General features: G+C 44.6%; 1 protein-coding gene across 1 annotated transcript in view; it reads right to left on the minus strand.

Moving 5' to 3' along the window:
* The window catches only part of RAB7A (RAB7A, member RAS oncogene family), a 124,227-nt gene extending 116,321 nt beyond the window's left edge, over window positions 1–7,906 (minus strand). Inside the window, exon 1 of the mRNA XM_069206236.1 lies at window positions 7,569–7,906. The gene's annotated coding sequence lies outside the window, so the exon portion shown is untranslated. The remainder of the gene's footprint in view (window positions 1–7,568) is intronic.
* Between the last annotated feature and the right edge of the window lie 2,896 nt (window positions 7,907–10,802).

Here is a 10,802-nt window from a genome sequence, read left to right on the forward strand (position 1 = left end):
TTTTATTTGGAAGTCAGAAATAACTACTGACTATACGGAACACACAAGGGACGACAATCTGAATAATTCACCTAGCACACTACTGCCATTTTAAAAATATACCCATCATGGTAAAGTCTGATTGTGAAAAATTCTCTTCCCTGCCACATGCAATGACAGAATCGTTCAATTCATGAATGCTAAGTCATGTGTTTCATCAGCTGCTATAGTCACGAGGGTGAATTCCTTTCCGAACAGCCACATAATGAGGCAGGGAAAGCTATATTATTACAAATATATGGAAGACAAGAACTTCCAGTACAAAAATCTCCACACCCTCCTTGTCTCACTCATCGTTTAGTTGACCTCACAAAGCACACAGGGATTACTCTCTAAAATAGGAAAGAGTTACTTATACGTCATCAAAATCCCGAAGGCAACAGTAGCATACTTTTAAACCTAAACACACACGAACGCCACAGATTTCCCACAGGATATCGTTTCCATCGGCAGTGACTCCTAAACACATTCCACCGGGATGCATTGACTGTTGATTAACTCCCTAAATCACTGAAACGGTTTCCCCCAGGAATGATGGTGTCATCAAATGGGAAGATTAGACCATTACTTTCCGACGGGGCTGGACCGCACCAACTGTAGATGTGATAATGAAAGCATCGAAACGAACTGCTGTGCACTATAATACAAATCTCTCCATGAACCTAATGACATCATACAGATTTCATTTGAGATCAGGGCCCACTGTCACCCAAATAGTGCAAGGAGCAGCTACAAAACCAGGTTATTCTAAGACAAAATATGGTCTGGAAATGGTAAAACCATAAGGCTCCAATTGGCTGCATAGTAGCCAAAGTCTGTGCAAGAAAATGGTAAAAAAAGCAACAAATGTACGTTAAAAATGTTTTATATAATGCTTGTTTGGTGTGGGATCTACTCTCTTGGTGGGGGCGAGGGGGGACGTACTTTCAAACAACCACAGATGTCCACATAGGGAGCAGATTCACATTTTTAATGACTACTTTGTAGTGCTTTCAGTCCAGAACTGTATACAAAACAAAGATGGATGGAATGCTTTATTCATCTCAGCGACTGTTAATAACTCTGGGTTGCATCCCAAGCCATCGTTATTTTCCACACCATGTCATCTAAGTTTGGACACAGCTATATGCAAATCAGTCTTCAGCCTACTCTATTAAAAAAAAAAAAAAACACACAGAACACTCCAGCCCAAACTGCCAAGCTAGGTCCTCCCTGAATCGGAACAAAAGCAAACCCAGGATCGGTTTTGCCCTAGTATGGGCTCATCAGCCAGGTACAGCTTGGTTCCAGTGACAGTGGGCAAGGGACCCACATATGGGAATCCCCATCCCACCAGGAGTGGCACAGTAAGTATATACTGGTAGTCACTCATGGCTGCATACCAATCCATCGTTATTTTGAACGCCGACTAATCTGCATAGGTGGGTCCAAACTGAAATGGCATGGAGTCACTGGAACCAAGCTGTACCCGAGCGAGTCGGTGGGGGAGAATGATAAGAGTTGGGGGCACCTGGAAAACACAACCACTCGGGGTGATAACGCAAAAATAAAAAAGTAGTTCCTTGAAAGTAGGCAGTGCATTGACTCCTGTAAATAAGGTATGCTCCAGGGAAAGGCCTGTCAATAGAATGTGCTTCTCCCCTCCTCGCTATCCATCTCTCGGTGCTGTTCTAAACCTGTGAGCCTCCTGCCACAACAAGTTTGTCTCACCCACGTGCTCCCTTTCTCAGTTTTGTTCTACCTTGTGCGTCTCCGATGCTCTCCTGCTACTCCCTAAATCGTGTGTTTCTACTTCCTCCCGACTCCCCCTCCATTCACCGACTAGGCTTGCAGTTTATTTGGGGACGTAAACACTCTCCTTGCGTCAGCAGTTTGGTAGTCCTGGCTTTCTTCTGTATTCGAGTCAGGTGGCAATAAATACAGGCTCAATCTGTTCTACTAGTAACTGTGGTATTTTCTCCATTCCTCATACCCGCCAATTCACTTACAGACTAGAAACAAGAAGGGCAAAACGAATGACTAATTTACAGCATATTTTAACAATGATAAAACCAATTACATGACTCGAATTACAGGAACATTTTAAGAAGAAAGAAGCATCCCACTTGTGAACGGGACCATTGGTTTTACTTATTTCAAAGGCATGACCAACCCCAATTTGGATCCATACGGAAATGGCAACTTAAACGCCAAAAGGTAATACGTGCATACTGTATGCAAGAGCGAAGACACGCACTAAACGATCATTATGTTACATCGGGTTCTGAGGTCTTGCCTAACATAGCCTCCTTCTCGAACTAGATCACCTGCAAACCGATGCAACACAGAACAGCTGCTTAGAAAAGACGACCGAGAAAGGAAGAGTCAGACAGTGGGCAAAAGGGCTACCAAAAAGAAAGAAGATTACAGAGCGCTCTGAACTGCAACACATGCAGAGTCAACTAAACACCTTAAATCGGACTGAAACCAAAAGACAAAACACGATATAGTGCAACGCAGAGGAAGGCAAGACAGAAAGGCAGTGGTAAGGCACACCAACAGTGACAGCGGGAGGGGACAGTAAAATACACACAGTTGCGTACAGTGATTACGCAAACAAGCACGGGCAAAGACAACAGGTTTCACCTTTTGAAAGACATATTGGCCCCGTCAATGTTTAACATGTTTAAAGTAAATAATATTCATGCAGACCGTTCCAATACCTTCGGGTTTAGTTTGCTCAATACAAACAAACAATGCTTGGGGGGGGGGGGGCGCGACTGAAGGTCGCGAAATTACAAAGTGATCCAAAAAGGCACCAAAAAAAAAAAGGGACTGTTTCAATTATTCTGGTATAAAGATCAAAGGCTAGTGTATATCACACATGTGCGATCCATTCAAGGACATCTTAAGTTAGAAGAATAAACAGATCATCCAAATGAAGTTAGTCACTGTTTCACAAGTTAGGCGTGGTCTCAGAGAAGGATATTACACAAACGTGCTTGCTCTGTTGATGGTTCAACAACGGCATTTTAAAATCCCATGCCAACACATATGACTGGTCAAAGGAAGACCTCTTTGGTCAACAGCGCCTGCACAAATACAAATCAGCTAAAGTAAGAAAAGGACCAGAGGCGATATGGACACATCATATCCAAAAAGAACGGCGTTGAATGAAACAATTAGTAATAAAATGAATAAATAACTCATCCGAGCTTTAGGATTCTGAGGTGAAGTACAAGTGCAAGAGAGGGACAGTTTAAAAAAGATAAAAGTGAGGCCTACCAGTTCCAAAAGGTTAAAGACACACTTTAAGAAAAGCCTCAAATCACACAGAAAGGAGTATTTGTGGGATGATAAAGAAGAACAGTGCCCAAATATAAAGATTCTAAGCGAGAAAAAAAACAACACCTGGTCAAGAATTTAACTTCTTCAACTGAGGAAGTTTCTGGAAATGTATGATTCAATTTACATATACACTTCATCTAGACAGCTATGAATGGAAATATATTAATAAATCGAGCTCAGTGTCAAATTAAACACAATGTTGTATGGAGACCAAACCACCGCCACATCGTGCTGCTCATTGCTAGAGGCCAACTTTTACCACACCCTGTAGAGCTGCACATCTCTGTATGCTTTACGGGAGAAAGTTCTCCAAGCTTCAACAACAAGCTCCACTGCCTACTTAGGATGCATGTGCCTTGGAAATTATTAAATGTCTTGGAAAAAAAAAAAAATGCAGAGACTTTACTCGCTTTCTTGATTTGGGCCTGTGTTTGCCTTCACTAGATTCCTGAAGCTTGACAGCAGCGCAACCGACCCGGGTAGAGAGCAAAGCCCGTAAGACATAACAGAGTAAACACTTATGTAAAACACAAAATATCTGACGGTAATGGTTTCTGGGCGGCCTTAGGGGAGTGGCCCAAGGACGATGGCTCGCCCCTTTAAATAGGAATGGCTGCGTACCCCTCTACTCACGATAGTCCATCTTTGGTCCCTGAAACCACGATTATGGTCTGACAGGTTTAGTACCAGTCAAAAATAATAACTTAATAAGGAGTGTAGTTGTTCTCCCAATCCAGTTTGGTGTTTTATTTTTACCCATCTTCATTGTTTGATGGTGCCAAGGCAACTGAACAGTGCAATTTGTAGTTCCTAGGTGGCTGGGTGGATCTCTTGTGAGGTTCAGGGTTTATTGGTAGATGCTACTGGTGGGCCTGATGTGTGGTACTGGTGATTGGGGGGCCCGGGGAAGAGTGTCAATGATCTCTTTGATGATGTGCATGTAAGGTTGAAGGGTGCTGTGAGCCATGGGGAGTTGTGGATAACTGAAAGTGCATCTCCTTGGTTGGCAAATTAACAGCACCTATCCGACACACTACTAGCATTCATATGACCTTCTACTGGAGTGAGCCTTCCTGGGTGTGTGCATATCTGTGTATCCTTACAGACCAATTTCAGGACTAAAAGTCTGAGTTGGCATACTTTGAGTGCTTGAGTACTGTCAGCTATGTAAGGCATAAATGCTGAGAAATGTATATTGTGCCATCTGTGATCAGTGACCGCTAGTCACTGGACACAATGTCACTGTCTGATGGAAGGACCACAGTGTCTTCAATACCTGACACATTTACTACTCACACTAACTGAAAGAAACCTATAGCTAAAGTGGGGCGCGATATCAGCAAGAGGGTTGCAATGCTTGACTTTTTCTCCAGTTAGGATATTTTTTCTTTGTCAATGCCATGCAGGATGTGGATAATGTAGCTGGGTGCTGCTGTATGAGAGTTATTTAACGTAGGTCCAGGTTGGTCAAACTTCTGCCGAGTTGGATGATGAAGCCTCTATATAACTCATAGGCGAAGTATGGGGTATTGGTTTTGGCCAGATTGCCACAGTGGACACTGAAGTGTCACTTACTGTCATGACTCATGGTAATGGATTCTGCTTTAAACTACAAGTGCTTTTGTTTGTTTTTTGCCATCTGAACTGAATGTGATGCCCTCCTGGTTGTATGAGAGCGTATGATGGAGGCGAGTCGAGCATTCAGATACATTTTTGGATGGTTAATCCTGCAATATAACTGGTGCATGAGGTATATTTTTGTGTTTATAATATAGTTGCTAAGGAACAGGCAAAGTACACAGAAAATGTCTGTTCGGGCATGTCCCAAAATCAACTAAAAGTAACAAAATGCAACTTTGTCTCTCATACTTTCACTTGCTGAGAAACGTGCAATAATAAATTGGATGGTGTGGAAGCAGAGGCTAGGCACCGAACAGGGAAGCGTTCTTCAAGGCCCTGACCAGCCTTTACAAAACACACAGGTCCACCAAAAAAGCCCCCACCTTACAAACGTGTAAGTATGTTGGAAGCTGGTAAACTACAAAACGAATGACTGACAGAAGAGAGAGGGAAATATTACACATCTGTGAGGAACTGGAGAAACCCTTAAGTGATTTGCTGGATACAGAACATATTTTCAAGGCTTATCTATCCTACATGCACCAACTGCGACTGTCTTCCAAAGCCATCTCTTTCGAACGTGCAAACTTAAAAAATATTTATTAAAAACAAACATATAGATCATATTAGTATAGTTATGATACTCATTTGAAAGTGTTTACGTTTGACACATCACCCATGACCAAAAAGACAAATTTCACTTCACTGCCACACACTGTAAATTTCTATTCAGCTAGCTACAACATAAGATCAATAACTGGTGGAATTTCGAACAATAAACAGATGCACCACCAACTGCGAGACTAGCAGCAGAAAACCAAATGTTCTGAATACGACTGATCAATACGAGGGATCGCGCCCGAAAAAGACGTAAAAACAAACAGATCTTAGGATGAAAAATAACTAATAGATCCGAGGAAAAAGCAACTGTCCTAGACATTTAACTGTGCATGCTATGCACTGGGAAAAAGGTTTGACATCCACCGACTTGTTCAGAGAATCATGGGGTGCTGTCATATGCGTCCCATACAAAAGATGCGACCCCATTTTAGAAATGAGCAGGTCACTGAAAGCTCCAATGAATAGGAGTGAAACAGAAAGTACAAAGATCGAAGCATTAAGGTAGCGTCAGGGAGCCAGTGCAGTTTTACAACACAATTACGGAGACCGTCGTCAAGTCTTAAAGAACGTCAACAACGTATTTTGTCAAACGATGACAACACGGTCGGAGAGATATCAAGAAGCTAACTGAAAACCTTAATTTCGCTGTGGGCCACCATGGTCCGCGTTAAACTACAACAGCAGTTAGGCTTGTTGCCGCGCACGAGTACACAAAGTGTTCAGGAACAGGCCCTTTCTGCGACACTTCAAAATCACCTCCAATAAAGAGGTATTAGGCAACGAACAAAATCACCACCGGCAGGCATCTGCTTGGAAATGACACCCAGTGCACTATATTTCTAAAACGTATGAGAAGCAACATTCAACCGCTTCACAATGGTTAAATACGAGCCACAGTGTTATAAACATGAAGGAATACAATTCAAGGGACATAGCCTGCAATTTACGGTTTACCAAAACACTTATTTTTGTGACTAAAGCCGGTGTTCACCCAAATCATTAAGTAGTACAGTACATCGAGGTATACTTCCAGGTAGAGGTGGGAGCTTCTCTCTATATTACTTGCTAACACAAGCCAGACCCTATAACTTATCTACTGAGAGATGCTGAACGCACATAAAAAAACCTTGCGAAAGATTCTCTTTTTTACAACCACCACTGCATTTGCGTTTAACGTAAGGAGATTTAAAGTTGGTCTTACGTTAATCAAACGAACATGTACTTGGCTTGCACTGGGTGGTGTATAGCGCCTACACATCGCTCACAACCACAATCTTGTTCTAATAAATGCCATAGACGGGTTTGCGCTCCTACCACGACCACCTGAGTGCCTCATGCCTAACATTTCCTATAAAGTGTTTGTGCTTAAGCGTTCGTGCAAACCGAACACAAGGTACTACGATTTACAGTATCTGGACAGCGCCATCGCAGCTCCACGCAGAAGCAGGGGAATCAGAGCATCGGGTGGTGAGGGAAGGACACAGACCCCTGGTTTCTCTGGACATTAGTGGAGGGAGGAGTGTGCTTGCTTCCCCCAAGACCGAGGCTCGGGTTGCTCTTCTGTCTCCAGATGTGACAGCTCCACACTCCCCGCCTCCTGTTACTGTAAAACACAACGCTGGCCTCATCAGGGAGGGCCGAAGCCACCTCTTTCTGTTTCCTTAGCAGGCCCGCAGCCTTTCTCTCCCACCCCCACTTCAGTCGGGGTGGAATAACCGCTATTGCCCTGCCAGGGGAACCTCCTAGGGGATGGGCTGGCTTGCTTCCCGGGCAGGGTCGCGTCTCCACTCCTCTACCGGTCACACCAGGCCCCGTGCCTGCGTTCCCACCCCAGCCAGAGCCGCGTCTCCAACGCCTGACCTGTCACCAGGCCCGCTGGCTGCGCCTTCCGTGCTGTCAGCTCCCTAGCAGGGCCCCAGACCCGGGCGGACCGTGCGCAGCCGGCCCTGCTCGCCACTCACCCCCTCGCGCGAGGCAGACGCCGCTGCTTCCCCCGGTGACGATGAGGTGGCTCGTCGGGTGCCGCCGGGCCTGCTCTGGCTGCTGGGGAGGTGCTCGGCTTCCTTCCGCCCGTCCTTCTAGCTCCCTTCTTTATGACAACAGAGGCCGCTTTCACTTCCTCTAGCACAGGCTCCCCTCCTTGCCTGACCGGAAGTGACGCGCGGGCACGGGACCAGGGCTCTCATCCCGAGCGCCGTGCGCAGTGACGTCACAGACTCGGGAAAACGCCCTGTGGGAAGACATGTGCACGTGGTAGAACTAAAGATCAGACTGCGCACGGAAACGCCAGCCCGGCGGAACAAAGATAACAGACCGGATGTGGAAGAAAGACTGAAGTGAGCGGTCTAGCTGCACTGCAGCAGCAAATAACCTTTAACCTCTTGCCTGCACCTTCTACTTTATTGGATTGTGGCCTCAATTAGGTGAGCTGTCATTCATTGGGATAGCTCAGCTGATCGTGGCTTTTAGTGGACATGTATGTGTGAAGTGAACACATTACATAATGTCTTCTTGTGCTGTTGTATACTGTCATGGTTCAAAATAACTGTAAACAATAAAGATTTATCTGTCTTGTTTTGACTACTAGGGCGTCTGCTACCCCTTGCCTAGCCAGTTTTTGGGATGTTAGGGCTAGCTCATTGAAATCTTCCTAACTATTGTTCTACCAAAAATATGCAAGCCAGATATAGGTGGCTTTTTGGCAACGCCCTCGGATTCTAAAGGTATCAGGGTTTTGTAAGTTCCTGTTGTAATGTTCCTAGCATGCTGTAGGCCTGGAACCTCAGTGACATTAGTGTTCCAGGAGTCACATTCTGGAGCCTGGTAGACACTGATGTTCGAGGCATTGACGTGGGGTTGGATTCGGTGTTGGTTGAGGTGGTGCGCAGCACGTCTCCTGCTTTGGGTTGGTTATTTGCAATAAAGCTTTTCTTGCCTGCGCCTCTTTAACACTGGTGACGAGAGAAGTAACCAACCCAGAACCCACAAAATTATCTTCTCAACATCGGTTGAGGCTTACCTTCTGGATTTTGGTCTAGGCTGCGCTGTCGGCCGAACTGACGTCTTTCGCCGCTGTCCTTCAGATCCTCAATTTCGACACTACCGAAGAGATCCTGTGGCAGTTTGGAGTGGCTAGCTCCAGAGTCCTGTTCGTTTGGAGATCCGCCGTGTGTGTGTGGCTGATCCCCGAAGTGTGCTGTATTGAGGACGCCTTCCACATGTGTACAGTCGGCTGCCGTTTCCTGCAGGCAGATTTTGCCCCCGACAATGTTTTGTAGAGAAATCTCGCTTTTGCTGAGCTATTCCCTCTCTCAGCTCGCGTCCTGCCTCGCGCGTGCTGTTTTAAAAAAAATTACTGATGGAGCGTGACACGCGCACCTCCTGACGTTGCGGTTTCAACAAAAAGGACTAGACCGCTGCTATTTTTCCGCGCACACTGTTTACGCACTCAACGCCTTCGCACCTCATGATGTTCCGGTCACAATAAAGAAGACTAGACCGCTCCTCATTTTTTCCACATTCTTTGCATCATTGTGATTTTTTTTTTTTCAGAAAATTTAGACTGCTCTCTGCGTTTCCTCCTCGGCTAGAACAATAGTGGAAAGCATTGACCTCATGTAATTTAATTAACTTGAGTTATTCTCCACCCAGTTGCTAGTTCAAGATATAACTTTGTGTTAATTCACCATGGCTACACCTACTATGTCCCAACCACCTCCCTTCTTATCGGACAAAGGTGACCCCATTCTTCCGTGGAAACAATGGAAAAATCTTTTTGATTCTTACTTATTAGCCATAGGTGGAGAAAAGTTTTCCCCAGCTAGGAAACAAGCGGTCCTTCTACACAATCTGGGAATTGAAGGCAGGAATATTTATGACAGCCTAGAACCCTTGACCATTGGTGGGGCTGATGGTGAACCCAGAAACGTTTATGAGATGTCAGTAGCGATGTTGGCGACACATTTCGAGTCTAAACTCAATGTTGTTTTAGAGAGACATAAATTCTTCACCAGATCTCAGGGTAATACTGAGAGTGTAGGAAATTTTATCGCTGCTTTACGTACATTAGCACGCACTTGTGACTTCGGTGAAATCACTGACTCTCTTATTCGTGATCAACTTGTGCGTTGCACCAATAACAAGAAAGTCCAGGAGAAACTATTGACAAAGAACCCCGACTTGAGGAAAGCGATTGCAATTGCTGAAGGAATGGAAAGTACTAGCAACTGGATCAAACAGATGAACCATACTGAAGGAGATAGTCTCTCCTTTGTACAAGTACCAAGGATTCAAGAAGAAGTTTTAAGGGTTGGCAATGACAATAAGACACAAGCATCAACCCAAGAGAAGAAGAGGGACATAAAATCCTTACGTTGTTACCGCTGTGGCAACACAGGTCATGCAGCGAACAGTCCTAATTGTTTTGTGCGAAATTCATTATGTAGGAAGTGCAGAAAAAGAGGCCATTATGCTAGAGTCTGCAACAATGACAAAAGCAACATAGATTCTGTCACCGAAAATAGTAACAAGATGGTATTATATGTTGAACAGCAGATTGACCAAGTTGAGCACAACACTAGTATGGCAGATGAGGGACCTGTGATCATGCCTGAGTGTACCATTAAACTTGATGATAGAACAGTTACAGTTCTAACGGACTTGGGTTCTCCCTACACAATGGTTGGTGATAAGAACTGGCAGGCAATTTTCGGGGAGAATCCAGACTCCCTAATTAAACCTGACATCAACCCTGTCAGCTATGGGGGTGCCAAAATAGAGGTGGTTGGGTACAGGGTCATGAAAATCCAATTCCAAGACAAGGTTACTATAGGAAAAGTCTATGTAGCCAAACGTGCAATAATTTGTTAGGTTGGCGACACCAACGGGACATGGGTATTAAATTAGATTCCAATTAAGATAATCAAGTTATGGTGATGAGTAATGTGAATAACTCAATGGATATTTGTAAGGAATTCCCAGGAGTGTTTAGCGAAACTTTAGGTTGTTTGATAAATTTTGAACACCGGATCATACTGAAGAAACATGCAGCCCCGGTTGTACATAAAGTCAGAAGAGTACCTAAGTTGATGTTAGAACCTCTCAAAGCGGAACTGAACAGGTTATTAGAGGCAGGGGTGATCGAAGAGATAGAATCTTCGGAATGGTTGGCCCCTGTTGTCTTGACACCGAAGGAT

This window comes from Pleurodeles waltl, chromosome 9 (genome assembly GCF_031143425.1).
Source record: "Pleurodeles waltl isolate 20211129_DDA chromosome 9, aPleWal1.hap1.20221129, whole genome shotgun sequence".
Taxonomy (NCBI): Eukaryota; Metazoa; Chordata; class Amphibia; order Caudata; family Salamandridae; genus Pleurodeles; species Pleurodeles waltl.